Source organism: Xenopus tropicalis, chromosome 5 (assembly GCF_000004195.4).
Source record: "Xenopus tropicalis strain Nigerian chromosome 5, UCB_Xtro_10.0, whole genome shotgun sequence".
In the NCBI taxonomy this organism is placed as follows: Eukaryota; Metazoa; Chordata; class Amphibia; order Anura; family Pipidae; genus Xenopus; species Xenopus tropicalis.
In genome coordinates, this window is record NC_030681.2 from 37,931,792 (window position 1) to 37,957,011 (window position 25,220).

General features: G+C 40.1%; 1 long non-coding RNA gene and 1 pseudogene across 2 annotated transcripts in view; one reads left to right on the top strand and one right to left on the bottom strand.

The window, feature by feature from the left end:
• The window catches only part of LOC100497923, a 108,880-nt pseudogene that overhangs the window by 18,974 nt on the left and 64,686 nt on the right, over positions 1 to 25,220 (bottom strand). The window contains exons 2-9 of the transcript XR_004222672.1: positions 18,340 to 18,444; positions 17,538 to 17,666; positions 14,639 to 14,761; positions 9,389 to 9,484; positions 8,131 to 8,236; positions 7,360 to 7,433; positions 4,869 to 4,908; positions 2,598 to 2,782 (exon numbers count right to left, since the gene is read on the bottom strand). The product of XR_004222672.1 is annotated as a transcription factor Ovo-like 2 (transcript). The remainder of the gene's footprint in view (positions 1 to 2,597; positions 2,783 to 4,868; positions 4,909 to 7,359; positions 7,434 to 8,130; positions 8,237 to 9,388; positions 9,485 to 14,638; positions 14,762 to 17,537; positions 17,667 to 18,339; positions 18,445 to 25,220) is intronic.
• LOC116410847 lies at positions 22,155 to 23,946 on the top strand. The gene is made up of 2 exons (XR_004222677.1): positions 22,155 to 22,240; positions 23,053 to 23,946. It is a non-coding gene; the product is annotated as an uncharacterized LOC116410847 (long non-coding RNA).

A 25,220-nucleotide genomic window follows, 5' to 3' on the forward strand; every position in this document is an offset into this window, starting at 1 on the left:
GACAATAGGGCACTGTAAAAATAAGCCCAAATATCTCAGGCCATATTAGGCATAAAATACAGGGAAACTTAGATTTAGAGAAAACCAGGCAGAGCTTGATTAACCAAAATGCTGCCTGCTACTTTACCCCCACTTTTTAGTAATTTATTTATCACAGCATAAATAGGGCCATCATCAGCGATTCCTTAGTATTAATATTCTAAAATTCATTACTGGTTAGGGAAGTATTGCTGCAGATTATATGGTTAGCCAAGCAGCGGAGGTATAAACCCCACCTATGCTCTGCTGCCAACGTGATTGGCTCCAACACAGTAAAAATAGCCAATGTGTGTGTGAGTGAGTGTATGCGTCTGAACACCTAAATAGGGACCGTATAGGGAATCATTGCAGCAAATCATATGGTTAGCCAAGCAGTGGGGATTTAACCCTCATTACACCTATGATAACCAGGTGATTTGCTCCAACAAAATAAAATTAGCTAAGATCTGTGTGAGTGAAAGCCAATTAAATATGTATGTATGGATAGTTAGCTAATTGTTCCTTTCAGTCATTACTGAAGAGGAAAGGTCCCATGACAGTTTGTCACTAGGTGCTGGACCAGATAGGGAACTATTGCAGCAAATGATAGGGTGAGCCATTTGCTGGAATAGGTGTGTGAATGGACAGTAACAAGAGTTGAAGCCTTGACGTGGCGTTACTGCTCACATGGGTAACCGTGTGCCAATTCAACCATTTATGAGAGTGGAATTATGGAACATCTAAGGTGCCTTGCAATAGTATTCAAACCCTTGAGCAATTATAAACAATTAGAAAATATTCCGTTTGCAAAAGTTTTCTAAAATTATGTTTTGCCACAATAAAAGGTTTAAGCCCGTGGGTAGGCATGTACCAGCAGGGTGTGCATATGGGCCACAGAAAGGACTGGGCTTCCTACATAAGGGGTGGGGTTTAGCTGGTTTAGCACAGAGCTTTGGAGGATGAGGGGGATGGATTGTGAAGATCAGGTTGATGTTTGGGTCCCCAAAATTCCTATCAGTAACCCTGAGTGTAGAAGAGCCACCTTTTTCTTACTAAAGGACAAGGAAACCTACATTTATTGGGTGCAAGTGTCTAATCTAGCCCTGATCTCTTTCAATCAACTAAGAAAAAATTGCTCTGGCCCCAGTAACTTCTATATCAGATTATTTTTTTGTGATTTTTCTTCACTTTTCCAGTTTTAGACTTGCATCTGCACAGTAGTGGGAAATCTGAAAATGCGCAGGCTTAAGTCTATGTATGCTGAAGGGTGACTGGAAATGGTTATGCAGCACTCCTTCAGAAAACTCCCTCCCCCCAAAAAATATTGGCAAAATATTGGTTAATTTGGGTTTCCTTGCCCTTGCATTTCGCCTCAAATTTGGCATCTTTGTGCTGCTGAACTTTTTTAAGTAGCAAATAGTAACTGTTTCTCTTGCACTATTTCACTGTATTTTGAACCCTTCTAATTTCAACAAGATGCCAGGTATGTTTTTTGTCTTTAATTTACCAAATTACCAGGGGTGGCAACTACAAGAAACATGTACCAATCTCCTGGCATGACAAAGGCCTTTATGAGATTCTTCCTTGGATTCTAAAAATCTGTTGTTCATAGCTGTTACCAGTAAACAAAATAAACACTAAATACTCTCACCAGGTAATTAGTGGGTGCTGGTACACCCTATATAATACATACCCTGCCCCCCCTTGCCACGACAAATCCACCTTGTCACAGGCGACTAATCTCCTCCATATTCCATCCCACTGGCTTGAATGTAATCGGCAATCGCGACGCCGCATATGCCATCCCACCGCCGATTTACAGGCAGGCGACTAGTCTCCCCGTCTGCCACGGCCCTTATACACACCTAGAGCTGCAGCAGGCAAGCTGATAACGGAGAGCAAAGTTTGCACTTCCTGGATATTCAGCAGTAATTTCCAAAGCTCAGGTAACTCATTAATGGCTGACATTTAACTATTTATTTCTAGATATTAATATAGTACAATGAGTCTCTGGCTCCACCAGCAACAAAACTGCCGATTACTCCTGAGGGCTCTAATTTTAAAATGCTTTAATGCACTTCCTGATAGAGGTATGGGACCGGTTATCCCAAATGCTTGGGACCTGGAGTTTACCGGATATGGGGTCTTTCTTTAATTTGGATCTCTTTACCTTAAGTGTGCTAAAAATATAATTTAAACATTAAACTTAATAGAATTGTTTGCCACAAATAAGCATGAATTGTATCAATTAGTTGGGATCATTTAAAAGGTAGTTTAATTATTACAGAGAAAAAAGAAGTCACTTTTAATAAATTATTTCATTAAAATAGAGTCTCTGCTTTCTGCATAACAGATTTACAGATAACAGATCCCATACCTGTATTTGGAATCTGAGAAAGGAAAGGAAAGCCTATTTCATGTAATGGCTGAATAACAATATTTTAGTTGGAAACTCCTCAATTAAACCATTGAAAAGTCATAAAGAATATAACCTGTATAAATAGCACTGATCTACAATACACCAAAGCAACCATTAGAGGGCAGCAAAGAAATACCATGTTCTACTGATGTGTCCATACCTGTGCGAGTCCTCACGTGTCTTTATAGGTCAAAAGCATCATTAAAGCCTTTCCCGCAGAAGGTGCACAGGTGCCTTTTTACTTGACTATGACACTTGAGGTGACGATTGAGCATGCGTTAACTGAAAGCCTTTGGCACAGATCTCACAACTGTAAATCTCCTCACTGCACGACCCAGTTGTGAACTGAAAGGGCAAGATGATGAGAGTTGGTAAATAACAGGAACAGCAGCTTTGGGTGGTGATTACTTGTAAAACACAAGCAGTGTGTACACCTTGTATAACACGTGCAGAAACACACAAAAGATCCAGCATTGCATGTTATGTTATTTGCATACTATAGGGAACATTTTTTGTCTGTTTGTCTGCTTTCTTGGGTTTGCAAGCAAAGTAAATGCCAGTATTCTGACCTTAACCAAAGTATGGATTGTCCCAATAAAAGTATTTTAAAAAGTGGATTTTTTTAAGTTAATGAGGCTAATGGCACACGGGGTCCTACAGCTAAAACATCAAAGTGATCCAATAGCCAAATCTTTGCATATCACATTCTAATATTATCAATGGGAAGCATTATGGATCACTCAAGTGATTACTAGTTGCTTCCATTGGCCAAAATCCTAATCCAATGAGAACTGTGTTACTCTACAATATTCGCTGACAAAATCGCGAGCAGCCCTGTATGCTCCTGGCTTTGACCATGAAGTCTAGGTCAGTATCTTCCAACTTTTACTATGGGACGGGTGACGTATATTCTACATATCACATTGGGGTCTAGTTCTGAGAAAGCATAAAATAGAAAAACAAATGGCAAAAGTAAGACAGCATTCACTGCAATCTCTATGCATTAACATATGCTTATTTGGAGTGGATGAAGCTAATATTTCAGGGGCAATCAAGGAAGTGCACAGTATCTGTCATTTGTGCACTGCAGCTGCATATGCCAGCCTTGGAGGGCCCTAGGGTGCCTGGTCAAACATTGTTGGTATTACAAATGTAACACGTGTTCTAACATTGTTATCTGACTGAGACGGCAGTATACCCTTTTCAAAATGAATTCATTATCGGGGTGGTTTCACCTTTAATTTAAAGTTTAGTATGTTATAGAATGGCCAATTCATAGCAACTTTTTAAGTTATCTTGATTATTTATTTCTGATTATTTATTTGTTTCTGAATTAGTTTCCTTCTTTTTCAAACTCTTTGTAGCTTTCAAATAGGGGTAACTGACCCCAGCAGCCAAAAAACTATTGCTCTGTAAAGCTACAGTTTTATTGTTACTTTGTATAACTTCTATTTCTATTCAGGTCATCTCCTATTCATATAAAAGTCTCTCATTCAAACCACTCCAAACTCCCAGGTGTTTGCATTTGGAAATAGAAGTAATGGGGTCCCTAAGGTGTGTGGGGGCTTGTTGTGCTACTGACAGAGGAAGAGGCATGGGTTTAGGGGTGTGGCTTAATATTACTTAATAAACTTTTACGTATAAGTGATGGGAGATATCCCTGCAGTGAGCACCAACTCTACTGCACAGCTGCAATCTAAGTCTACCTAAGGATGACTGAGAAATTAAAGTAGGATGGCTGTAAAAAGTAGTCTAGAAAGTTCACCCAATAGTTGCATTTTTTTAAAGAAAAAAATGGAACCAACAAGGGGAAAAGTGATTGGATTCACCATGAGCGGGCTAATACCAGAAGGACCTCCTACACAGCCAATCAAGCCCTACTTAGTAAACTGATAAACTGGTAACGAGCATATTTAGCCCAGTATGTTGGAAATGGGAGGGGAAGTGTGCCTATATATTTAGAATCCTGTAATGGCATCACTGACTGTAAGCCTTCCAGTAAAGTCAAAGGCTGCAGAACAAAACTATAGTGGTGCATCCTATCAGGTCAATCTGATACTAGGGCCTTTTGCTGCCAAACCGACACCTAAACCATAGCGCTCTGCCAGGCTGACAAGCTAAATGTCAGTAGTAGGATATAGTTTGCAATGTCAGTTGTTTTTGAGCTGAAACCGGCTCATATGGGAACAGCAGTCGTACAATTGCAGAGAAATACTTGAAAAATATAAGTGATTATTGCTAAGGTTTTGTAAAAGGTTACATATACAGGCACAAAAATAAGTGAGAGTGTGAGACCCAGCTTGGCAGGTTTGTTGTAGTGAATGTAACCGTGAGTACCCACACAGTTCCTCTACCTTGTGAAGGTGCATTTCAGGAAAAGAGATTTAGAATTGGAGATAGCGTAAAAACTCGTTGGACAAATATAGCTCACCCGAAGCTTTTCAAACAACTCGGCCAACTTTAGCAAGTACCTGAAAAATAGTATCAAAAATATTACTTAGAAAGTTTTTCAAACAAATATAAACACACAACCAGAAACACTGAATAAATGCATGCAACTCTAGATCGAAAACACTGTTCTATTTCACAGGGCTCATCCATTAACCCTCAACACCGGAAGGTGTGCCAGAAACCAAAGCAGTAACTAATTTTATAAGCAAACAAATGCTTCACACATAAACTATGGATGCATGCTTAACACTATACTCTGCTGCATGCACCTGCTTGACCAACTGTACTTATTTATCATTGCTTGGCCATACATACAGTTTTTGGCACATGGGGCGTTTAAAGTCTTCCCATTATCAAACAGCGATTGACCACTAAGTGTAATAGTGTGAATACAGCGGCAGGCATTTACCACAGATATATTTGTTTGTGTTTGCCTGAATGAGTGGAGCTGAGGGAGCTATGTGGCCTCTCTCATCTGCTCACGCCATCTCCCAAAATTAAAGTAAATGACTTTATTTGAACATCAAAAATCATTCAGAACAATTGCTCTGCATGTAATGGAGGAACAGATACCAAGACCTTAACCACTGCCTGATTTCTCTTAACTGCAGATATACCAGATACAGGAAAGATGCAGTAGGCTTACTCAACAGTAAAAAAAAAAAAAAAAAAAAATATGGAGGAGTGCACCGATTTTCTAATATATTGGACTTTTTTAAACCCACAAAATGATTTCAAAGGGCATTTTCTGACGATTCGGAGGATATGATTACAGGCCTTGCATTCCCTTGTGGAAAAGTGTCCTGCCAATGAGGCCTATTCAAGAGGCAATTGAGGGAAGTATTAAATATATTATATATATATATATATATATATATATATATATATATATATATATATATATACACACACACATATACATGCATATATATGTTATTTATGATTTGTGCGCATATGCCATCACACCGGCGATTTACATTTTTGCCGGTGGGATGTCATATCGGGGAGATTAGTCGCCCGCAACAAGGGAATCTCCCTCGTGTGCCAGAGCCTTTATTTGTTGAACACAAGGCTGTACACACCCAAAACTGGGAAAAGGGAAAGGTCACTCCGACTGCACTCTAATGAAATGAAGCTGTCTATGGCTATAAACACTAATGTTACACAAGTCTCTAAAAACTGAGGAAATTTCATGCTGGAAAATTGTTCTGGCCGTTTGCATCTCATTTCATATTAATATACTTGCACTACTGCCAAAATATACACTCATATTTATTTTAGCATGAGGGAGTCTCTGTAGATAGTTTTAATTTAGTCTGATCAAACCACAGCGCAAACCAAGTTTCAGACTTTTAACATGAAATATTTAAACAGTCTGACCAGATGATTTTTCATATTTCAGTTTCATATTTTTTTTTTCGGGGACTGCATCGGTCTGTCCAGGTGTGGTTGTGGTTGATGCTGCACTCTATATAATGTCTAAAGACTTTTTGCTTTGAAAGATCAATAATGATAGTGAGCACTAGTTTTTTTATTTCCAAAATTAACTTTTTTTGCACTGGGCATACATTTAAGAAATTACTGGTTCTACATTGCCTCTTAAATGCATGATCAATTGCAAATTCCTAGAATAACTGCTTTTAATAAAAAGCTACAGACTTGTCCTCCCCTCTTGCTCCATTCAGCAGTGCCAGTCAAGGCCCAGTTTAAACACATCTTCTCACTAACTGCTCCACCACTGACCCCACTAAAGATGAACCCTCTCACAGACATACTCTGCATATGCTGCACAAATGTCTGTGTGAGTGTAAACTGTCTTGGTGGGTTTCCTCCAGGTATCTACACAACAAAAACAAATTAAAACGTTAGGGCTCTTACACAGGAGTATTTGCATATGCATTCCAATGTTGTTGCTTTTTAGGTGTTTTTACCACACGGGAATGTTTAAGTTACCAGAGCCCATTGTTTTCTATTGTTCCTGTACCCAAGGCATCATGCTGAACTGCTGATCGCAGATGAGAACAACATTCGGCATGAAAACCCTCATGTGTAGAAGCCCTGCATTGGCTCCTGTTGAAAAACTGCCCCTAGTATGTATGAATTAATAGGGACCTGATCCTGCACGCTCCAATAGGGCAGGAAACGATATATAAGGGCCCTGCACAATGCCCCACGCAAGGAACAAAAAATAACTGCACCAGTTTTTTTTTTTATTAAATGCTCTGTGCAGACAGCAACCCTGGGGGGCACACATGCTGCTAAATGAGCACTAAGGGGCATGCTCTATTCAGGAGTACGATCCAGTTGGCTGGTTATTTTACTTTGTGCTCTTCAGTTGGCTGCCTGATATCTGATTTCTCATTGCCCCCAGCCTTAGCAAAATGGATCATTTCCACATAACAAACGGGAAGTATTCCAAATAACTTCCTACTCAAACATTCCTTTCCCTAAGGCTGCAAACTATGGCCTACTTTCTAACTTGAGTGTTCTCCTCTTCAGCTACACGTTAGGGCAGCCGAAATATGAATATAATCATCTGCGACGTCTGCAAACAAAAAGAGAAAGATTTCAGGTCCACCTAGTGCAAGCATAATGATTTGTCCATCTTTAATCCTAAAGATATAATAAAACAGCTCATATGTAAAACCCTACATAGCAAATAATTCACTCTACCATTTAAAATTTTATTCCCGAACCAACAAATGTATTTTGTTTTAGTTGTAATATTGGTGTGTATGCGCCATCTCAGTGCATTGTGCCTGATTCAGAGCTTTCAGAAGGAACCAGTGCTCCTTTCAGATAAACTATTGTTTCTCCTACGTAACTCGAGGAGTCTCAAGCTGGACCTGTATTTCTTACTATTCTGATACCTACTGGGAGCTGCTATCTTGCTCCCTTCCCATTGTTCACCTGATCGGCTACTGGGGGGGATGGATACATCACTCCAACTTGCAGCTCAGCAGTAAAGTGTGACTGAAGTTTATCAAAGGACAGGCCACATGGCTGTGGCACCCTGAGAAATTATGAATATGGCTAGCCCCATGTGAAATTTCAAAATTAAATATAAAAAACTCTGTTTTAAAAACAGATTTCAATGCAGGATTCTGCTGGAGAAGCTCTTTAAACTGATGCATTTTGAAAAAAAAACATGTTTTCCCATGAAAGTATTCATTCTGGGGATATAATTTTCCTTTAAAACAAAGAGAAATGACAAAGTATAATTGTGTTCCATGCGCACATACTTTTGTGAGTTCTTGTCATTCTGTCAGCTTTTGCACACGAGTCCTTGATCCTGTTGTAGTAGTTTACCAGGAAGGTTTTTTCTTGATCAAAGAACTCGTCAACTTCCTACAGGGGGCAACAGAGAAATCAAAAAGCAAGTTTCTTTGTAGAAGAAAAACAACCTTAAAACTAATCGATTTTTAAAATTGATTGTCTAATTACATAAAATGTGCATTTGAAGCTTTTAATAAAAGGCTCTCTGAAGCAAGCTGTTGTCAGATAATGACAGGGGTATCACTGTACGATGGTTATTAACAGGCTGGGGCTCAAGGAATCTTGGTGGCCCCAGGAGCACAAAGAAGTCAGTATTTTTTTTAATGCAGTATTAAAGAGCCACACACCGGGGGGTACAGGAATACAGGTAGATTAAGATGCTGGTAACAAATTTGGTGTTTTAAGTTTGATGGCGCCAAAGATTGGAAAAAACACAAATTTTACACCAGGGCACATTATCAAAGCCACTGAATAGTACCAGTAGTTTTTGTGAAATAATCAAACTAGGGATGCACCGAACCCACTTTTTTGGGTTCGGCCGAATCCCGAACCGAATCAACATATGGTAATCAGGATCGGAAGGGGTTAAAATAAATAAATAAATAAATTTCACCTGACCATTTTACCCTTTCCGAATGTTAATTAGCACATGCTAATTTATGCTAATTAGGACTTGGACTTGGATTCGGTTAGGCCAGGACTGTGGATTCGGCCTTAACCGAATTCTTCTTCTTCTTCAAAAAAAAAGCCTGGATTTGCCCAAATCCTGAACCAAATCCAGGATTCCTTGCATCCCTACCTAAATATATGACAAGTACTAGACTGTGCACCAGTGTAACCCACAGCAAGTGCCCCTCTGCTGTTTGTTATATCTGGTGCTGCAAGATGAAAGCGAGCATCACGGGTATTTATTAACACTGGAGACAAGCATCACCAGTAATGCTAGCAACCAATCAGCAATTAGATTTGAACAGTTACCTACACATCAGAAAACAAAAGAAAAGATCTGATCTGGTTGCTATGGGAAACATCACCGGTGATGTTTGTCTCCAATGTTAATAAATACACCTCATAATGTAGAGTAGTCTCCAGGATGCTACCTTTAAGTCCAGCAATGCTAAAACGTTAAAACTTCAGCATTTAAGTCATATCAGACATTTTAAGCCCTCCCCATCTTAGAGGGGGACACATAAATAACCATTGTGTTCAAGGGACAGCACTCACCTTTACTCCACAAAACAAAACCTCATCTGCACTTTTTACCATGCTCTTAAAGAAGACTCCAAACATTTCTTTTATATTCTTCCTCCTTACACTTAACTATGAGAAAAAAGAACAAAAGAAGATGAGGGAACAGATATGGGAACCCATGCCCAGACTGGGTTTCAAAACAGGCACTGGCATTTCAAGAACGCAGAGGCCCAAACAGCCCCCCACCAGCCCAATAAATAGTGACTGTCTATGGAATCTTACAGCAGCCCCTCTGGCATTTGCCAGAATCCACAGATTGCCAGTCCAGTCCTGCTGGATCCCTACTGATGTTCTGGTCATATTCAGTTAAGCACTATATTCCATATATCTTATATCCTTAGAAATCTACAAGAATAAGCTTGTACCATACACTGGCAGATTTAAGCTGCTGAATTGGCCCCTTCAGACAGCCTGACCATCTGTGTATAGGGCCCTCTTCTGAAAATCTGGCAGATGTTGATGTAGCAGGTTTGATTTTCCAGTCGGATTGAGGGCCATGTCAGCTCACCTAAGCAGTCCTTGCTCCGACGCCCTGTATCCACCACCCTGTATCCCCAATCATCGTGATCAGATTGTTTGACCTTTAGTAGGTACATTGGATATTGGATAAATAGTCTACACACTCCTTGAAAATGGCAGGTTTTTGTTTCAATAAATTGAAACCAAGTTAAATCCTGTCAGAACGCATTCCACCTCAATTGCAAAATTGCCATCTAGACAAAGAAGTTGAAAAAAGGAAAAGCAAAAATCATACAAAATCCTGGTTTCATTACTAATCACCCCTATTAATAATATAGGATGTAGCTGCATTCAGAATCAACCAATCACATTCAGTCTCATCTAAAATAGTACTTCATTACTAGGGACCTATCTAAATATTATGAAAAAAACCTGGAGCCAATCCTGACCAAATTTAAGAATGATGTGGTACATTGGGCAAAACTACCACTAACGCTCTGGGGGAGAATTAATTTGTTCAAGATGATTTACCTCCCCAAATTCATATACCCATTACACAATTCCCCGGTATACAGTGGTGTGAAAAACTATTTGCCCCCTTCCTGATTTCATATTCTTTTGCATGTTTGTCACACTTTAATGTTTCTGCTCATCAAAAACCGTTAACTATTAGTCAAAGATAACATAATTGAACACAAAATGCAGTTTTTAAATGAAGGTTTACGTTATTAAGGGAGAAAAAAAACTCCAAATCTACATGGCCCTCTGTGAAAAAGTGATTGCCCCCCTTGTTAAAAAATAACTTAACTGTGGTTTATCAATTTCAATTTTCAATTTCAATATCAATTTCTGTAGTCACCCCCAGGCCTGATTACTGCCACACCTGTTTCAATCAAGAAATCACTTAAATAGGAGCTACCTGACACAGAGAAGTAGACCAAAAGCACCTCAAAAGCTAGACATCATGCCAAGATCCAAAGAAATTCAGGAACAAATGAGAACAAAAGTAATTGAGATCTATCAGTCTGGTAAAGGTTATAAAGCCATTTCTAAAGCTTTGGGACTCCAGCGAACCACAGTGAGAGCCATTATCCACAAATGGCAAAAACATGGAACAGTGGTGAACCTTCCCAGGAGTGGCCGGCCGACCAAAATTACCCCAAGAGCGCAGAGACAACTCATCCGAGAGGCCAGAAAAGACCCCAGGACAACATCTAAAGAACTGCAGGCCTCACTTGCCTCAATTAAGGTCAGTGTTCACGACTCCACCATAAGAAAGAGACTGGGCAAAAACGGCCTGCATGGCAGATTTCCAAGGCGCAAACCACTTTTAAGCAAAAAGAACATTATGGCTCGTCTCAATTTTGCTAAAAAACATCTCAATGATTGCCAAGACTTTTGGGAAAATACCTGGTGGACTGACGAGACAAAAGTTGAACTTTTTGGAAGGTGCGTGTCCCGTTACATCTGGCGTAAAAGTAACACAGCATTTCAGAAAAAGAACATCATACCAACAGTAAAATATGGTGGTGGTAGTGTGATGGTCTGGGGTTGTTTTGCTGCTTCAGGACCTGGAAGGCTTGCTGTGATAGATGGAACCATGAATTCTACCGTCTACCAAAAAATTCTGAAGGAGAATGTCCGGCCATCTGTTTGTCAACTCAAGCTGAAGTGATCTTGGGTGCTGCAGCAGGACAATGACCCAAAACACACCAGCAAATCCACCTCTGAATGGCTGAAGAAAAACAAAATGAAGACTTTGGAGTGGCCTAGTCAAAGTCCTGACCTGAATCCTATTGAGATGTTGTGGCATGACCTTAAAAAGGTGGTTCATGCTAGAAAACCCTCAAATAAAGCTGAATTACAACAATTCTGCAAAGATGAGTGGGTCTAAATTCCTCCAGAGCGCTGTAAAAGACACGTTGCAAGTTATCGCAAACGCTTGATTGCAGTTATTGCTGCTAAGGGTGGCCCAACCAGTTATTAGGTTCAGGGGGCAATTACTTTTTCACACAGGGCCATGTAGGTTTGGATTTTTTTCTCCCTAAATAATAAAAACCCTCATTTAAAAACTGCATTTTGTGTTTACTTGTGTTATCTTTGACTAATAGTTAAATGTGTTTGATGATCAGAAACATTTTGTGTGACAAACATGCAAAAGAATAAGAAATCAGGAAGGGGGCAAATAGTTTTTCACACCACTGTACATCACAAACAAGTTTTTTAACCAAGTGAATAAGGTACTGGGTTCTTTTATATGGGCTAACAAAGCACCGAGAGTGGGATGGCGCACACTTACAGCACCATATCAACTAGGTGGACTAGCACTTCCCACTATGCAACTATATTATATAGCTAGCCAGCTAATCTATCTGCACAACTGGTTCAACCCAGATCCTGACAACCCACTCACAGCACTACATGGGAACCTAATTGGTTCATTTGAAGCACTCCGTAATGCACCGTATAGGAAAAAGAGGGACACAATACCTCCTCCAGAAGTACTTACTACCCCAATGACAGCATGGGCTAAATTGATAAAGCAAAACAGAGTAAACATCAAGGGTCATTCACTACAAATGCCACTATGGAATAATACTAACTTACAACACTTTAAGGAATTGCCTGATTTCCAATACTGGCCAGCCAATGGGGTAAAATGGCTCTCGGATGTGGTAATTAATGGTAACTTTGTCCAATTCAATATACTCAAAGAGAAATTGGAGAAGCCAAACCTGCAGTTTTATAGATATCTTCAATTAAAGGCACGTATTCAAAGCGCAATTTGGTTCACTAACAATTGACACGGGCTCAACCCCATGGGAAATAAGACTCTGGGATCCGGGAGGGAAGAAACTCCTCTCCCAACTGTACAAAGTTATACTGAAAGTAACACCCTCCCCATTTGATAAAGCTAAAACGAAATGGAACCAGATACTCCCACAACTAAACGAGGAGCAATGGGAAGAAGCAACGGACCACATATACGATTTTCTCATAGCCACTAGAGATAGAGTTATACAATTCAAATTCTACCACCAAGTATATATCACCCCAACCAGACTTAAAGCTATGGGCAGATCACCAAATGCAGAATGTCCTAAATGTCACAATGTCAACGCAGGATTTATCCATATGGTATGGGACTGCATCCACATAGCTAACTACTGGTCTGGAATCATACAATATCTCAACGAACAACTAATCCTACCTAGAGTCAGGACCCCAGAAGTATGCCTCCTAGGTCTGATAGACGAGCTAGTTCCACAAAATCAACCCAGAAACTTAATGAGGGCAACACTGTTCTACGCAAAAAAATTACTTATCATGAAATGGATGAGTCCTATTGCACCCACAATAGCAGAATGGGTAGCGATGATCAACAAAACAGTGCCACTTATAAAATTAACGTACCTAGCAAGAGGCACCCCACAAAAATTCGATAAGATATGGACCCCATGGCTAGATGCCAATCCCACACTAACTATACCGAGAACCCCCCTCTAGTAACTAAGCTCAAGCAGAACCCGCAAATCTAAAGCGTAACTACCATCTAATAGAAATGATTGAATCCAGACCGATAGTAAGCTATGGTAAATGTATATGAACCTATAACATATGAAACAATAAAACAACAACAATTCTTTGTACTGTACCTTGCTAATTTGACTGCAAAAGTTAACAGCTACATTGTTTGTAGCCAATGTCTGTATATGTTGTATTGTTCTTAAAATGAAAAATAAACACCTTTCATCAGCTAGAACCCATGCTTTAGTCAAGGTGAATGGAATCATGAATAGCTCCAAGTATCAGACTATTTTGTCACAAAACCTTCAAGCATCTACTAGAAAGCTGAAGATGAAGAGGAACTTTACCTTTTAGTGTGACAACAACTTGATGGACTCTGGTCTTTTTTTTAACTATGTAAAAACTCAAAGCATACATCTAAATTAACAAAGCATTGGCTTCATAAAAGGGGGATCTATAATGAAACCAAAAGGTGCTTCATCCAAGTATTAGTTTAGTGGGTGTGCCCAGTAATGCAACCAGGTTTTTGTAGGATTTATTTTTTCCTTTATTTTTTATTAAACTATTTTTATTTCTTTTCAATCTTTTCGTATAGATGGCAATTTTGCAATAAAGGTTGATTATGTTCTGACAGAATTTATCTTCGTTTATTTTTTTATTTAAGAAAAAGCTGCCATTTTGCAGAGACATGTAGTCTTTTTATATCCAGAGTACATAAAGGAAGATAAGTTAGTTTGGGGACCTCACCAAAAAAGTGGATCTTGTAATGAAAGGCTGGCTTTAAGTCCTAGCTGATCCTAGGGAAAATCAAACTTCCAATCAACATCTGGCCGGATAGAGGGTCCCAGAATTGGTTTGGAGGGGCAGAATTGCCAGCTTAAATCTGTCCACCTTGAGGTGGGCATATTGGGGAAATATCTGCTTTTTTTGTCAAAATCCCCAAATGAGCAGATCTCATAATATACGGCCTGCTTTAATTTATACAACTGCTAATATGCACAAGTAATTTATTTCAACTTTAGGGCAATGACACATCATACACTTTGTTGCCCATGTAGGGGACAAAATGCCAGAAAGTATCTTTGAATTGGTGTCAGTATGACTTGCTGGTAGTAAAGTACTTGAATCACATAAGGGTAGGAAAGTGCAGAAGTGCAAGCATAATATAGGATTTACTGAACTGTGAACTGAACTGTACTAACAAAAACACTGCCAAAAAAAAGGAGAAGCACTCACATCTTGGTAATTTCTAGGAAAATGTGGAAGTTGGTGTCTTTGCATAAAATAGGGTGCGATGCTATCCTCTGCAGGAAAACTTCATGCACTGCCACAGTCTTCTTATACACTGCCAAATACTCACTGCAAACACAACAAAGGATGTCAGATTCTGGGATGTAGAGAAAGAAACACCATCCTGGGGTTCTCCTAAGCCCCAAACTGCCATTGACAGTTATGGCTAATCATGAATATATTTTACCTTAAATGGTACAGAATGAGAGTAGAAATTATTGCGTGGCTAAAGCACTTATTTACTAATACGTTGCATGTATTCATATGAACGGGAGCTAGTACAGAATACTATGAAATTATGGCATTAGTTACACCACAGGTTGGGGAACAAGGCTGCAAACTAGGGGTTCTCTTAGCAATAAATATGAGGCCTTGGTAAAAAAAAAAAAAATGTAAACCGGATCCCCTTATTTGAAATATACTGAAAGCAGTTTAATGAAAGCTGAAGTCCAACAACAGCAGGCAGATATCTCTTTTAAAGTCACAGCTGTAAAACATAGCTAATAAATTTAGACATTTTTCCACTACAGGTATGCTATGTGTATGCCCTAGCCAAGATCTGACTTGTTTACTTGTGAAATGCAAGTTCAATTTACAGAAAAGAGAAAAAAAAGGGTTGATATGAGAAGCTAAAGTAGGACACTGCTTGGCAGCCCAGTAGTGTCCGGATGTAAACACCTGGCAGAACTACACATTCCAAAAATGCATGGGCAGGCATCCCCGGTCCCTGCAGAATGGATAGACACAGCTCCACACAAAACTGTAGAGAAAAGAATGGGTAACTAAAGATCAACTCTGCTTTGTGCCAATAACAACATCTGTTAAATAGTGTCTGCCAAATAAACCAATCATTGTGCAGTTTTAGTTCTCAGAAGCACACAAATACGCCCCCTATTCTAAAATATAATTCACAGAGATGTATGGCAGCCCCCCTCCAGTTCCCAAACTGAAGGGGGGCTGCCCTAATGTGGCTCAATGCAGCGGATAGAGGGACCCATATGAAGTTTAGTTATAGTAAGATTTGAGAGTTAATACATATATACTCTCTGCTATGCATGTATGGCATATGTATGTATGACAATAATAGAGTGACTGGAAAAATCATGTATACTCATAGCTTTAATTCTATTATAAGTTATGTGGGGTCTTAAAGGATAAGGAAAGGCTAAGAAAGAGTTAATCTCCAGCTGCAGGCATTCCTTCAGTTCTCTTAATAGTGCCCTTAGGTCTCCCCATTATTCTCCCGTTTAGATGATCAGAAGCTTCATGGGAAAAAAATACGATGAGCTCTGTAAAGAAAGTTCCCATAATGCCTCGCTCTTGCACCAAGACCAAGACCAGTGTACATGCTTAGTTTGTAAGACTATGAGGAAGCTTCCTGCTGATTGGCTTAGATCCACATTCCTACGGGGGGGAGGGAGTTCTTAGCATTCTTGAGGGAGGGGGGGAGAAGGAGAGGGGAGAGAGCTGTGTGTCTCTGGCACAGGAAAACAAAGAGACAACAAATCCTGTTTCTTTTGACAGAGAACTCAGTGCAGTGTTTCTGGGAGTGCTTACGGCTGTATTTACATAGACCTTTCTGATAAAGCTTACATAGTTTTTACCTTTCCTTCTCTTTTAAAGAGGAAGTAACAGCAATACTTAGATTTTATATATGTAAGAAATTTATACTTTAGATACTATATATGTAATGCTTGTTACTGCATTAAAACAGAGTGCTTTTAGCACAGTAGAGGTACTTTCCTTTCTTTATTGACGTAACACATAGAACTACAAATGCCTCAGTTTCTTTGAAAGAGACAGAAATGGTAGAATTTTTCAATACAAAGAAAGACAAATAGATTTGCACAGCGAGAGGAAAGTGAACAATACGTCAACGGCAGGGGATTCCCTTACAATTCAGGCAGAGTGCAACTGGATAGCACCTAGAAAACATCAACTTCTTCATTAAAAATACATTTCATGTCATTACAGTCCAGGTCTACATTCATTAAGGGGTATTGGCTGGACAAGAATGCTGCCAGTTACATTTCACAGCAGGCAGGCCATGATTTCAACAATCTTGGCATCCTTGTAGCACATGGGATGTTTTATATAAGAATCTATGTTATGACACTCCTTTCCATTTAAAAGCAAATACACCTGGGCCTCAAGCACAACACAGAACCCTGAGCACCGGTGTTCTGATCAGCTGGACCAAGTTCTTCTGCAGTTAGCTGATCCCTCGGCTATATTCTCAGCCAAAGTAACGCAAAGTATAGTTTTTGCCTTTCTCCTTGTCTTCTGCCTCTTTGCAGCATGCAAATGGCGGTGATCCATTTGCATGCTGCAATAAGGATAGAATTTTATTGTTACTTTTTCTAATTTATCCTTTCAGGCCCTCGAATATTCCTGTTGCTTAATCAACCACTAACTTGTTGCTAGGGGCAAGTGGGCCTTAGCAACCAGAATGCTGCTGAAATTCCAAACTTGAGAGCTAATGGACAGAAAGCTAAATGTTTTAAACTGCAAATTGTCCTAGAATATTACTGCCTACACTGTACTAAAGGGTAATTTAAAGGTGAAGTACCCATTTAACTTAACACAACACTGCCCCTGAAAATGAACAATAAACCCTGTGAATTTGAACACACACTCTCCATTCAAGCTTGTTTGCAGAGACATATAATGGGAGTTTCAGAATTAGCTATTCAATGCTCCATATCCTATCTTAGTTTAGTTTTTGTCTAAAACGTTAACTTTAGGGTGAACTACACCTTTAATCTGACAAATGCCAGAGTCAACAGATGTTGTCTATATAGCCTGTTTCTCAGGAAAAAAACACATTGGGAAAATTAGTCCTTACGCTTCCAATTCCTGTTTCATTTTGGAAAATTCATCCTTAGTCATGGAACCTTCGCCCTCTCCCAATTTCTGCATTTTTTCTCGGGGCCCATCAAAATCTTGGGCTGGGTTTTGCTGGGGCTGGGGGAATCTGTTAAGAAATGAAGAAAAAAAGCTAGTTAAAAAAAATAAAGTGTTGCACTTTAGGGCCATAAAAACAAAAGATGGAAACAACAAAGATTTTTAAATACTTCTAGCCCATTTCTGAACAAACTGTGCCATTGTTTGCATGCCCCAGCAAAGGGACAGGCAGATCACCCTGTGGTAAATTGGCACACAAATGAAAAATTGGGATGACTTATGACCCAATTTTGCTTGTATTCATCAGCAGACTTTGCACTGGTTCCTACTTCTGTGGAACGGTCCATTACAACAGCTAAAGTCTGACCATGTTAGAACAGGGAACAGTGATTTTTACACAGGAAAAAGCTACACTCAGGTTAAAGAAAATGTAAAGATGTAAAATTATAATGTAAAAATGTAAAGACTATTTCACTAATGGACTAAACACATTAAGATTATTACTGCAGTTAACAAGGCAGAATTGTGTAATTTGTACTATACAAAAAAGCAGCTACAGACAGAAGGGAGACAGTAAGGAAAATGCACGGATACACTTGGTCAGCAGTGGGTAACATTCCTTTATCTTAAAGCTGCTCTCTCAACAACAGTGCCCTGTGCAATGTGCCCTTCAGAAACAACCGCTTTCATTCCAATGTAATGCTCAGTGCACTTCAAGGCTGCTGCTCATTTGGAATACTTACAATCAATCCTGCATAGTCTTCAGTCTCAATGAGAGAGTCGTGTAGCCAGATAAAATCTTCATGTAAGCGTGTTACAGAAAAATCAGGGCTCTTGGGCAGTTTGGTCTGGAGGAAAAATAAATACAGCTTTCCTTTAAATTTTTAATTACACACACACATAAATGTTGCTATTGCACAAATTAAACACAAATTTGATGGGGGCATATAGGTGAGCAGAAAATAAGAAAACCTTCTCTACAACTAATCCCAGAGCTCTACAGGGTAATTTTAGGGGGTACTGCCTGAAAATATCCCTCCATTATAAAACATTGTAATCAACAACTACATTTGTGAGCATTAATGTGTTTCTACTGACGTGCTTGAAGCGATTACAATACTTTACTAAAGAAGGGTATTATCGGGCATTCAAAAATATCATTCCTTGCCAATGCCCTAATTAATAAGGCAGTCTAAATTGTCCCGTCACCTTTGATTCACTTGAATGGAAGCGCACACAAGGGGAAATATCAGGTGTCAATGGCTGCAGGCCCGGATTTTGGGAGAGGCCCCCAAGGCCCGGGCCTAGGGCGGCAAGATGGCAGGGGCGGCAAATAGGCGCTCCTAACATCACCTGGGCGCTGCGCCTATTCTTACTTGTGGCGGGCGGGCGGGCGGGCGGCCGGCAGGCAGCGGCTGCGGCGCATAAAATAATGAAATATCTTGCCGGCCGCCCCAACTCCCTCTGTGCGCATGTACTTCCTTGTTGGTGACGTCATCACGTCACGCGCGCGTCATGACGTCATTCTGCGCGGCGCGGGCGCGCCCTACAGTGCTTGTTTTCGTGCACAGTGCGCACAGAAAGCAGAAGCTGCGCCACCACAAAGAAAGAGCCGGCCCGTTCATGTGAAGCTGGCTGGCTGCCTGGCTGCACGAGCACTTTGATTTGAAAGCACAGGTTGCTGTACAGCAGCAGGGACACAGATACAGTTTAATCCTCTATACTTTTTTCCTCAGTTTACTTGGTAGGTTAAATTCATTTTAAAAATAATAATAATGCTACTGAGCTGCCTGCTAATGTAATTATGTGAACCAAACAGATTTTAAACAAATGCTTAAACAAATTAAAAAAAAAAATTGAGGGGGGGGTTCTGCTGATAGAAAGCTGTTGCTGAACTTGAACAACATGCACAATCCAATGCCAGTAAATGGTAAACCTTCTAGACATATGTGGACAGTGGCTGTAATGTTCTAAGATGGCGATTGGGCCAGTCCCTGGATCAACTTGTACTGAGAGCTATCTCCCATACCCCTGTATTCCCTCACTTGTACTGAGAGCTATCCCCCATACCCCTGTATTCCCTCACTTGTACTGAGAGCTATCTCCCCTACCCCTGTATTCCCTCCCTTGTACTGAGAGCTATCTCCCATAACCCTGTATTCCCTCACTTGTACTGAGAGCTATCCCCCCTACCCCTGTATTCCCTCACTTGTACTGAGAGCTATCCCCCCTACCCCTGTATTCCCCTCACTTGTACTGAGAGCCTATCTCCCCTACCCCTGTATTCCCTCACTTGTACTGAGAGCTATCCCCCCTACCCCTGTATTCCCCACTTGTACTGAGAGCTATCTCCCCTACCCTGTATTCCCTCACTTGTGACTGAGAGCTATCTCCCCTACCCCTGTATTCCCCACTGTACTGAGAGCTATCCCCCCTACCCCTGTATTCCTCACTTTACTGAGACGCTATCTCCCTACACTCCCCTAGCCTGTATCCCTCACTTGTTACTGAGAGCTATCCCCTACCCCTGTATTCCCATCACTTGTACTGAGAGCTATCTCCCCTACCCCTGTATTCCCTCACTTGTACTGAGAGCTATCCCCCTACCCCTGTATCCCTCCACTTGTACTGAGAGCTAGTCTCCCCCTACCCCTGTATCCCCTCACTTGTACTGAGAGCTATCCCCCTAACCCTGTATTGCCCTCACTTGTACTGAGAGCTATCTCCCCTACCCCTTGTAACTGAGCTTCCCATCCCGTATTCCCTCACTGTGAGAGCTATCCCCCCTACCCCTGGTATTCCCTCACTTGTACCTGAGAGCTATTCCCCTACCCCTGTATTCCCTCACTTGTACTGCAGAGCTATTCTCCCATAACCCTGTATTTCCCTCACTTGTACTTGAGAGCTATCTCACCATAACCCCTGTATTCCCTCACTTGTACTGAGAGCTATGGCCCACTACCCCTGTATTCCCTCACTTGTACTGAGCCTATTGCCCATAACCCTGTGTATTCCCTCACTTGTTACTGGAGAGCTATCTCCCCATACCCCTGTATTCCCTCACTTGTACTGAGAGCTATCTCCCCTACCCCTGTATTCCCTCACGTGTACTGAGGAGCTATCTCCCCCTAACCCCTGTATTCCCTCACTTGTACTGAGAGCTATCCCCCTACCCCGGTTTTCCACTCACGTGTACTGAGCGCTATCGCCCATAACCCTGTTTCCCTCACCGTTGTACTGAGAGGCTATCTCCCAAGTACCCCGGTTTCCCTCACTTGTACTGAGAAGCTATCTCCCATAACCCTGTATTGCTCCATGGGACCCTATAGATGTTACATATCCAGGGACTCTGTGACTTCCTGAGCAACAGTGAGAGACACAGTACACCAGGTGGTAATGGGAGAAATATTGTACATTCAATGAAAACTACCATCTATTCTAAAAACATTGCTGCTCTCCCCTGCTCTTTCTGGAGATGGCAGCATTAGCTACAATGTTCATCCTTAAGACCCCCCCCCCCCCCCTCGCCTAACTAATGTTCTGCCAGTACTGTTGTATCCAGAGAGAATGGGGAGGCACATTAAAAGCCAAGTAATCTTCTCCCTTGGATTGTAAGTGGTGTTGTCCAGGTTCAGCAATTTATAGGTAAGGGTGCATACCGCAAGAGAAATCCATTGTGCTGTCCTTGGGGAGCAGCAGGGATCATTCATGCACATCATGCTCCTCCAACTGGTGCCTTACCATTGTACTTAATGAATTTATAAATGAATTTAAAATGAATTTGTTAATGCATTTAAACATTAATTATTGAGTCTGATTCAATAAGTTGAGGTTTCTGAAAGTCCCACAGTTGAATAGTTTTGACAGCTTTCTTGGGGCAGGGAAATGGTTCGTCAGAATCAGAACACATCTATTTATTATACATTGTTTCCTGTCTTTGATAGGAGATGTTAAAGGGGAGAGTTTGGGTCTGACATGGATATCTGTATACTTAACAAACATTTTTAACCATCATAAAGGGGGTTTTATAAATCAGTTGACTAAATTTATGTTAAGATGCAATGCATACTACCCTGTGGCCTCTTGAATGCTTACATGTCTTTGTGACCCTAATAAATATATATATATACCCTAAGCCACTGTTCATTTATGTGACCCCCCCCTCCCACTTTCCTGTAAGCCATGGATCGTGAGGGATGTAACATTTACTTATTGGGTTGTGCATATCTGCAAGTCATTTGTGGGCATGTCCAAAAATTTAATTGGCTTTGCAGTTCTCTAGTGCATACACGAAAATTAGGCCCTCTTTCCTGACTAAACTAAGCTGAGAAGATGCCTTAGATGTTCTACCTGTAATTGGTGAATGGTTGCTTAGTCACCTTCTTCTTTGTCTCATTTGTATACAACGGTTATTACATGTTTGAACATCACTGAGAAGATATTTCTACAGTTGAGCAGGTTTTTCATTTTTAATGACAACTTTTTTTTAATTTAACTGCATGCCTTGTGTTCAAATTTCTTTGTGTGTATTTTCATTAAAGCTTTCTGAAAATAAGACTTCAGATACGAGACACGTTTGATAATCCACTGCAAATTGCAGCTTATATTGGAGCAATAAATCATGACAATAATTATAATTTTCAGGTAAGTATACACAGAAGCTATCTCATTTCTGGAGGTCTCTTTCTGCTTCACCATTCTGGATAGGAGGGATGGCTTAGGCTTAATATCTCATATGCATATTTCTATGATTGGGGGCTGAAAACATTGATGGGCGACCTAGCCTATAAATATACAGTTTTATAAAATGAATAATGTATCAGTGCATTTTCAGAACTATAAATTGGTGACTATTATATTCTCATATGTTTGTAATGTTATTGTGAGTTAAGGGGGAGCCTAATGAGAAATAATCCACACAGTCAGTTTCTCTTCTGAAATGTTAAAGAAGCAGGTCTGTATTATGTGCTAGAACCCAAGACATGTCCCCTGTTAATTGCTTGGTACAGACATTGCAACAATAAATTATAACCAGTACTTAAGAGTAAGCCACCTGAAACCTGTGGGAATACTGCCCCAGACCCTGAATAACAATTTAGTAATACAAAGTCTCACAGCTAAAATGTTTATTGGTGCACAAAACAATCCTAAATGTATACAGATCTCCAAATAATCAGCTATACCATAAGGATAGAGGTCCCTCAGTTCTCCATGGTCCCTTAGATTCTCTGATGAAGCATCCAATGATGCAAAACACATAAAGAAGATGGAGCTCATGTACTATGGAGCACTGAGGTTCTTCTGTCCTTTTGGTATGGTTGATGTTTTCTAATTGTCTAAATAAATGTTAAATGTATTGCAAAATTACAATAGACATTCTTTTTAATGTTTTGTATCCAGTCTTAAGAGAGAGCCTTGAGATATCCTAACCTACTTTATAAAATCTAATATTTCAGGTCAACTGTGGTCTCATAGTGGTGGCGTACAAAGATGGTTCCCCAGCCCATATGCATTTCATGGACACAGATCTTTGTTTGCACTTCTGGAATAAGTGGCTGCTAAGCTTAGAAGAATATAAAAAGAAGAAGGAGGAGGAGAAACAGCAATGACAACAGGACATGGCAGTGACATGTTTTGTTTAAGGTCCCGCATTTAAAGTCTACTGCCCCTGCATACACCTCGACCTGATGTGAATGAAATACAATATGCAGAAAGGGAGGAACATCTCATCTGTACTTTATAGGTGGCGCCTACAGACAGCGGATCCAACCACTTGCAATATGAGAGCCTGCAGTGGCAGACACAGGTTGCTAGAAATTCGGCTACCCTCTATGCACTTGTATGAAACATTTAGAGGATTTGTACAGGCATACTTATCAATGGGTGAATTCTCAGTTTAACCCTTTGACCAGTAAATAGAAAGCTGCTGGACAGTGGCGGTCTCTATTTTTACTGTTGGATAAATGTCCTTATTGTAAGTAATTCAGTGTATAAGTCACCATGTCACCTAGACGTAAAAAATAAAAGCTACATGGTAATCTATTTTGTATGCATTTTTATGAACTTTGATTTACTTAACCTTTATTTTTATGTATATTGCCTATAAGAACCCATTTCCCAATTGTCTAACTACGGCTGCAGATTTCACAGTTCCCTCTGATTGTGATTCGCTGTTCAAGAAAGTGAAGGCATATATTCGTGGCATATTGTTCTATAACTACATCAAGCTAGTGGCTGCAGAATGTGTTGGAACTTTATACATACATTTTAAAAATAATGATACCCTAATGTTTTCCTGTTAATTAATTCAGCGTAATAACTGTTGAACAGTAAAAGATATTTTACTAAAACCCCTTGCATCTGTTTTTGTCTTTATTTAGTTTTAAGGTGCCCATACAATGGTAAACACTGACTGCATATTGATATAGACATACAATGAGAAATGTTTGGATGAGCAGGGGGACTACTAGAACCGTTCCTGATACCCTAGTGGAGCAGTCCAACGCTGAGTGGGTGGACCAACATTTTCAACTTATGAGCTGCAGGGGTTGATGGGACAGAATATTGTTTGCATAGGGCAACTTTCTATACAGCAAAATCTTTTTTGACATAAGTGATATTCTGATTAGTATATTGTTAGAATATCACCAAACATTTGCATTTGTACCCTTTGTCATGATTTTTAGCAATGACTTGCCAGTTTTTGCTGTATTAGCTCAGTTTATAAGGCTGTAATTTAATGGACAAAAAATAAATAAAGAATTGAAAAAAAAAATTGTATTAGAGAATAAATATAAATCCTACTGCCACAAATGCATTTAGTCAGCCTAATAATGACTGTGGCCTTGCCAGTTTTAGGTTCGAGTAAGCCTTTATGCTACTATTCACTTTATTAACAGCAATTAGTCTAAATATGTTGTTACTATGAATAAGAGTAAAACAGCGTAAACCAGCCCAAGCGCAGGCATTAGAATATGTTGCTGATGTGTTCTAGTATTATTAATTTCCTATGAACACTGGGAGTATATTTATAATGTAGATAGCTGGATTGGGTATATAAAGGCCTTTTCCCTGCAGAGAAACCAGCCGGAAGTGGAACCGCAGGCTTCTGTTTGCAAGCTTTTTGGGAAAAGTCTCAGTAATATAAGTAGCACAAAAGGCAGTGTTTAAAGGTATATTCCTTTCTGTCTTTAGATGTGCATATTGGAATGGCTAATAGTTTTTCTTGTGTGCCCTCTTTAGGGCAGGGGTACGCGGGGAGATCCAGTATCTTAGTATTATCATTTCATTCTTACCTGCTGCCAAAGCCACGTTCAGGCTAATGTCATTTGTGATATTTTCTCTGTGACTGAATACACAATGCTACATAATGTATCTGCGTTTTTAGTTGGAGGCGAAAACCTCATGTGTGACATAGCATGAATGTTTGTTGCAGTAATTAATTCCCAGCTTAATACCATGCATATTAATGAGCTGTCAACCCACTGAATAAACAGGTGATTACTTGCGTCTGTCCCACCACTACATGCAGTAGCACAACTACAGACACAACAGACCCCACGGCCACAGAGGTCACCCGCAAATTTTTGTGTGTCGTGGGTGCCGCCCATGATTTCAGCCAGGT